Source organism: Acyrthosiphon pisum, chromosome A3 (genome assembly GCF_005508785.2).
Source record: "Acyrthosiphon pisum isolate AL4f chromosome A3, pea_aphid_22Mar2018_4r6ur, whole genome shotgun sequence".
Lineage (NCBI taxonomy): Eukaryota > Metazoa > Arthropoda > Insecta > Hemiptera > Aphididae > Acyrthosiphon > Acyrthosiphon pisum.
The window spans coordinates 37562515-37570926 of NC_042496.1; the positions used below are offsets into that span (position 1 = coordinate 37562515).

The following is an 8412-nucleotide window of genomic DNA, read 5'->3' on the forward strand; positions in this document are numbered from 1 at the left end:
GAATCTAGTTAGTGAATAAAAGAGATCAAAATTAAAATTTCCCAGTAGTTTTCAAAACAGTTGGGAAAACAAAAAAAATAAATATTAAGCAAACCAATTTTTCAAAAATTAAAAACAGTAGATACTTAAGATGTTCATTAAATATTATTTTGTATTAACATTTTCCATATATGTTAACGTTTGGAAATATTTTTAATATTTTTGAGATATTTATAGCCTTGAGAAATTTTCCGAATTTTGTACATTTTTTTAAAATTATTGTTGATAAAAACAATAGTACGTAGTAAAAAAGGTTGGACATTTAATGCAAGATTCCTAATAAATTGTTTTGGTACCTATAGTAGTTAAAAAATATTAAAGATACATAGACACAGATATTTTGTATAATGTACAAAATATAATATTCTGCATTTAAATTTTAAATATTGACAAAATTCATCAAAATTCTGAAAAGGTTCATATAAGTTTTTCTTGTTAATAGCTAACATTGAACATTTCAATAGGAGAATCTCCACAAGTTATTCTATTTAAAAAAAAGTGTTAAGCGGAAAGTTACGATATTTATAGCCATGATATATTTTCAATTTTTATTATTTTTTTTTAATTATTAAATTAAATTATTTATATAAGTAATATGCTAGGATGACACAACGTCACCGCTCAGAATCATTTTTCGTATTCAACGATTTATCATAGAATTCAAATACAACACATCCATTACAAAGACATACTGGTCAACTATACCGTACAGCAAAGCTGGTCCCTTTTTTTATTTTACAAACCATACATAATGTACACTATAATATACAATATTAATAGACACATTGTAATCCTTTTTCATTTGCTACTGTTTTCTAATATTATTTTAATAAAAATCATCACTATCCTGTGCCAAGATGAAAAAAAGCATTGTGACCAGTTTCCTAAAGATAGTGTAACGCGGCGTATTGTATAGGCAATATAGGTACATTACAATGTCCTCGAATAGTATTATAACAATCTATTACAGCGTTCTTCATGTGTCATATATGTGATACGTAATCAAGTAGATATGTTTTATTTCACTTTAGGGGAAAATTCATGCAGGGGAAGATCTTGGAAGTTCAACCTCCCCCCCCCAAATATCGGGAAATTTAAAAAAATAAATTTTTCTCATGGCTATTTTAATCTTATTCTGTTAAGAACCCCTGAATATTATATATACCTAATAATTTTTTAATGTAATATCGCATTTCGTTGTATTTACGAAACACAGAGTGTGTTGGACGACACTGCGACCGTAGGATCAGCTGAATAAGGATTTTTGTATGTGACACGGAGCATGGTCGCGACAACACACAAGGGGAGTCAGTCAGTCGTAGAATTATTATAGTGTTAGATCAACAGTTTATAGCAAGACTTATAATTTTTAACTACCAATTTTATAATAAATACATTAATTATTTTAGTATTCAATTGATGCGTATGTTTTATATTGTGTTGTGTAAAAAATCCATAACAATTCAAACAATTCATAAATAATTCTCCAAAGCATCACAAAAAAATACATTAGAAATACGCGATTTGAAATACAATTAATTACGTGTCGGTTCATGTTGGACGCCGATAATTGGCAATTGGCCTTCGGGCTGTAGTATGAAGTATGCAATAAATAAAAAAAAATAGGATATGACAGTATAGTGATAACGATTAGATAATATAATATTATTATGATAAGTGTTTAACCTTAGGTTGTCGTAATAAAAATAAAAGTTATTGATATTGATGTCTCGAGTCCTGGTGATGGATTTGAATTTTTTAAGTAATACAACTTAAAAGTGTTCATACGTCCGTTTGCCTTATAATTCATTGGCGTGGACGCGCGGTTACCAGCTGTAATAATGTCAGCTCAATATATAGCTGTATAATATTGATAAATTGTTTATACTTTAATACATAATATAATACTCAATAAATAATAATTATACCTGTATATGTATAGTGATAATATGCTTATAAAAATATTTTTTCTTTCACTGTGCGTATTATAGTAGTAGGTATAGAAATACCAGCTATAAATATAACGTGGTAGAAAAGTGTGTCTTACCTTATTTTATTGTTTCTAACAAAAATATTGTATGGTTTCGTGTCGACACGTCTTTCACAGCTGTTTGTCTAAGTGCCAAGTTCTCACCTTATCATCTCTTTTCTCGAATAACAAAATACAAATTCCCGGAGCTATGATACTGAAAAATCAAAATCAAAAACATTCTCATCGTCCCGGTGACACGATTTGGGCGAGACAGTGTCTTTAGACGATATAATAATGGCAGCGTTATCTATCGGAGTAATTTTAAACTTTTTAACGCTTGTCGAAGAATTAATCACGTCCATTTCTTGACGGGCCCGACGTATGTACAAGTTTGATTTTGATTTTTTTTTTGTCAAATTTTTTACTTCCGTGTACTCTCCGAGAAGATTCGATTTTGTCACTTATTAAATTTGTAAGTTGGCGTTTTTAAGATATTTAAATTTTTATGAAATATTATATGAGCATTTTTGTCTTTTGAACAGTTATATTTTTCATAACTATGGCATACAAACTGAAATAATATTTAAATTTTTACAATATATTCGTAAAAAAGGCTTACGTCTAAACACAGATGAATACCTACGTTCCTAGCTTCTAGTTTGATAATAGGTATCTAACCTATACAGTGCCGTGTGATGGTGTAATGCCGACGAAAGCACGCATATTTTCCGTATCATAGCTTAAGTTATGTATAGTTTTGTTGTACTTGAAACTAATGAAAACGACTTAAACTGCAAAAAATACAGTGCTGAATGATGTCAATAATATATAAATTTAGTTTTATGTGTAGAAAACAATTGATCAATTTGAAAAATTTCTTATAGTAATATATTAAATATTAAAAGTACACAACTATGAAGAATTGAACATAAAAACATCAAATTATTAAATTTTCGGGTATGCATTGTGGCTAAATAGTATAACTAATTATTAATAATTATTGGTATAAGACATAAGTATAGACTTACCTACCGCTGATGGCGTAAAAAAAGTTTGTAATTTTGTAATTATTCTTTTTAATTCTTCTAATGTAACTACCGTTTTACTTTTGCTCTTTTTTATATTCAGCGCCACCTAATTTGACTCTTTTTAAAGACATCATTTTCAAATATAAAATAAAATACACAAGACAGCATTACAACCAACTGTCTTCAACTCACTTACTAATAAGTAATGAGCACAATTATTATAATATTAATATAGTGATAATTCTGTTATATAGGTACTTATAAATATATTGTAAACAATTTTTTAAAATAAATTAATAATTAAACACGACTGGAAATTGAAAATTTGCCGGCTTGAGTGGTTTCTAGGTATTTTTACGAATTCACAATAATTCGGGTACGCCAATACCTATCATAGATAATATGAATCATGAATGTATGATATTAAGGAGAACTATCAACTATTTATAGTTAATAGTGTTGATACGACATATTATTTTTATTTACTAGAATGACTGAACGTCTGTACAGCAATAACCTCGTCCGTCGAGTCTTGACTAAATGCGTGTCGATATTGTAGTGAGTCGAATAAGATCTATGTATAATAGCCGTTTGGGAGAGTAAATACGTTTTATTATTATTAAAAATATATTTGATATAATACTTAAATCTTTTAACATTAAATTTATAACATATTTAATCACTGATGGAAAAATTAATTTATTACGAAAAAACCAAAAAATGTATGAAAAATTAGTATACGAATGCCGCCTATGAAATATTTTCAAATTTGGACGCTGGGGGCAAATGCCCCTTATTGCCCCTCGTTAAACACGCCTCTGAACCTATATACTATAGGCATAGGCGCAATAATTACAAATTTGAACGTTGTGGAAACTATTATGGTACGTAATTTGTGATAACTGATGAATAATTTTCGAGTATTATTCAATTTTTTTAAAATAAATATCAAGTACCTACTATCGCCAATTTGAAAAACTCATTTCCCACGGGTAACTTTGCAATCAATATTATATTGTTTATTCCCCCTCCGTTAAAAAAAACTACGAGAAAGACACACTATAATACGTCTACTTTAATACTATACAGCAGACTGAAAGCCGCGACTTCTCCAGGTTTTTCTAAACAATCATTCCGTCATATTCTGTCAATTTTATTATTCTGTTAACTTCGAAGTGCCGCGACCGCCGCCCATCATCATCATCACGTGACACTGTCTACCGCATAATAATATTGTATGTCTCTACCGGCTAGAGTGACCAGTTCACGGATAAGCGAGAAAGACTCATCGTGTGTTTGATAAAAGCTGGTTAATACTTTACAGTAGAATATGTTATTTATGAACTGTTGCATACAAATTTGTTTTTTTATTTTATGAACATTTTTTTTTATTAAAATGTAATTAATATTGTGTAAATCTAATGATGTATTATAAAGAGAATAATGGATTCTCTCGGCTCTGTTGGCCGCACTGTTTAAGACCGGCCGATAGACCGAGATGGACGCTGCTGGATTCGTCGGCTGCGGCTACCCGGCAGCGTTTCGAGTTGCGACGCTTTGTTTGTCCACCGTTGTCTCGTGACCTCATGGCCTTTTCTCTACTCTCCTAACTTTTGACTTAGTCCTCGTCTGCTGTCGCCTGTCATTATTCAAAATTGAACGTTTTGCTGTTAAGCGCCGTTTCACCGCCCAATTGTTTGTTTCGGCTGTTAACTTTAAGATGTTCCGACAACCAAGTATTATTGTCGAACGTTGTATGAACATAATGTAAGCGGTGTCATTGAAATGAAAAATTATTAATACAAAATTCATAAACATGGATCGACTTCCTAGTGTCATTTTAACGGTACGTGCAAACAATGGAGTTGTGTGAATATATATGGGTATCGGCTTTTTTTAACCTAGGTTCTTATTACCTATATTATATCAAAAGTGTTGTATTTTGATTGAGTTTTTTTTGAACCCTAGGTATTGTTATTAAATATTAATTACAAAAATGTAATGACCACGCGATGTGCCGTTGGTCCACATTATTGATTTTTTTGTTGTGCATTCCACATGTTTTTCATATAACTAATGATGTATTCCAATAATAATAATTTGAAGTTTAAAGTGATATTAAAACTTAAAAATACTGAGAAATTAGGTATATTGTAACTGTAGCGTATGTACCTACTTTTTTTGTAGCATTACTCACTGTTTACTTTTAGGTATAACAAAACTATAATTAAGTAGGTTGGTATGTAAAATTAGTATTGTAGTTTTACTAATTTAGTAAATAATTAAAATAGTCGTTGCTGCATTATTAGGTACAGTAAAAACTAGAGAAGGTATACATTTCGTTAATTACCATATTATTGTAGTTTTACTAGAATATATTTATGCATGTGTAAATATTACTTCTATATTTTATATTATACTAAACGAGTTAGACCAAAAATACAACCAAAGTAATTAAACAGTTATCCGACATAAAAAACAAAAAGAATGCAAGTATAATAACCGTAAAAGAAGACACTAATGAAATTCAGTGTTAGATCGAGTGGGATCATTATTTCCATTGTTTATTAATCTCTAAATTAAAACTGTTGTAATGAGTTGACATTTTATATGAAAAGGAATACTACTCAACCTTCTTTTATGTGGTCAAATGATATAATTTAGATTGCAATATGCATATTTTTGAGAACACATTTCATAAAAAATAACTTAAATTTTCTACCCGTATGGCTATAATTATTTATAATGAGGGTAAAATAAAATAAACGTTGATACATAAATATTTATTTTATACATTTACGAGGTGTAATCAAAAAATAAATCAAGTAGAACATCCGATCTATATAATGAACAACCTGAAGACTCATCCTCTTGTATGACACTGGCTCGTGATTGTTCGAAATATCTATTGTTTATATTTTAGAGAATTAGTAGAAGACGTACGAATATGTAATGAAAAGTGTAGGTATTTGAAAATATTGGGCAAAAAATTCAGAAAGTTGATAAAGTGGTTCTTAGATGCTAAGTCTCTATAATGTCCCATCCCAGTATCCAATAGTCCATTGATAGGTTTGTATTGAAAAATCAATCCCAGTAATTAATCTAACCTAACAGTTCCACAACTGATCTAAAATGGCTTCACACGGTTTTTTGTTTCCAAGTTAAAACCAAAGCTCAAAGGATGTAGTTTTATAACAATTGTTGATATTAAACAAAATACAGAAATGAATCTTTGGAACATTTGAATATTATCCTTAGTTCCTATATAAGGATCTATTATATTGGTATCTTGAGAAGATGGGGATATTTAGGTTTGACCGAGTGTTAAAAAACTGGAAAAGAATATGGCAGTGATTAATTTCTCAAAAAAGTTATTTTGAAAAGGACCTGTAAACAATATTGCATTAATACATTTTTATTTAGAAAATCTAAGTTTTTATTGATTTCACTTTGACATTGTATAACGTATCATAATAATTATATTTAATGATCCATTGGGAGTTTTTCATTTGTTGATTATCGTTGAACATATCTTTCTTTATAATGAATAAGCGGTATGTTTAATAGGTTTAAAGTTTTATATCACTAATAAGTATTAAATGAATACTAATAAGTAATAGGTATGCACTAAAGTTACATTAAGATACTTTGTTTAATCGTTCTCATCAACAGTAAATATTCTATTCATACAAGCTTTTAAAACGCTACTGAGCAATTATATTTATATTATAATAATTGTAAGTATGTGTATAAACAAATTGTAAATGTTGGTCAAATAATTAAATAATTTATTACCGAATGGCAAGCCTGGGCAAGTTAATGATTATTTGTAATTGAGTGAGTTAAGTTATGTTTATAGAAAATATTTAAAAAAAGTTTATAGTTAATAGTTATCCCAATTTTTTTTAACTCTGGTTGTATGACAGTAATTAGATAATAAAATAAATGTTTGATAGAACTAAATCTGTCAATATTTATTTTTTATGATATTAATAACTTCTTAAAAAAAGTTTTTAATTATTTTACTTTTCAATTTATTTTTTATAATATTACTTTGTCTAACTTTATGTTTATGAATACAATTTTTTACTAATTATGTATTTTATCCTCATAATAATATAACTATTTCTTGATAATAAAATATTTAATTACCAATTTAGTAATACCATAATATAATTATATAAGTTGTGAGATATAGATTAATTTTGTAAATTGAATATTATATTGTTATTATTTATTTATTATAATAATATGTAATCATGTCCCATTTTAGTCATGAATTCATAGTGTATGTGTTTTCATTATGTAAATTATTTAGCTATTATTTTTAATTAACTGGTATTGTAAAACAAAAGTTGTATACTTTTACTACATGTATGATTTGATTAATTGAATAAGTCAGTACATGTAGAACACGTCAATAAATATCACTAAATTATTATTTTATTTTTTTAGGTTAATCTAATCATTGGAAATAATTATCTTCATACATAAAAGAAAAATGTTCAATAAATTACTAAGGTAATATATTATAATATATTTATTACTAATTATTAATTGATTGTTAATATGATATTATTGTATATACCTACCTAATATATATTTTTATTGAATTCTCCAGTTATTGTATAAATAAGCAATCAAGTATTGTTGTGAATGTTATATCGTTATCATCTTAGCCTTCTTTACGCTAAAGACACATAGGGCACGAGCCTGGGGCCCAAACATTTTTATGATGCAATTGGAATTTTTTTTTTTCTTAAAGGGGTCCCTAAACTGTTTGCCCAAGAGCCAGATTTATATATTATTTAGAGTAAAATTATTATAATGTGATACACTTTGAATTAAAAGTCACCATGAGGGCACGGATAATATTATAAGCTTAATTAACTCTGATATGAAAAACAACAAAAGTATGTTAGAAATGTAATATGTAAATATTAGTTTTATTGTTAATATTAATGTTTTATTTGTAAATTTAGTATGTCATGAGTATTTAAGGACTATATCATAATATACATTTCAATCGTAACACAATTTAATTTGTTTATAAGTTAATAACTATTAGTTCTTTGTAACTTCTAACCACCAGACAGATCCAGAATTTTTAATTGTTTGAGGGGAAGGGGAGAATAAAAAACTTACTATTTTGGTTTATTAATGCAGAACAAATTTTTTAGATATTAATGTTCAAAAAAATTAAATTGAAGATTGTTTTTAGTTTCTCGCCTCTGTTTATACAATATAACTTATTTTATATAGTTTTATATACTGATAAATTTAGTATTGGTTTTATTTACTAATGGTTTATATTTGTAACAAAAAATTAAGAATTTTTAAATATTTTTTCTAGTTAAAAGAAGCAATGGATCT

General features: G+C 27.7%; 1 long non-coding RNA gene across 1 annotated transcript; it reads left to right on the forward strand.

The window, feature by feature from the left end:
* The first annotated feature begins 4530 nt into the window (after positions 1-4530).
* On the forward strand, positions 4531-8412 carry LOC107883954. The gene is made up of 3 exons (XR_001679609.2): positions 4531-4885; positions 7495-7560; positions 8393-8412. It is a non-coding gene; the product is annotated as an uncharacterized LOC107883954 (long non-coding RNA).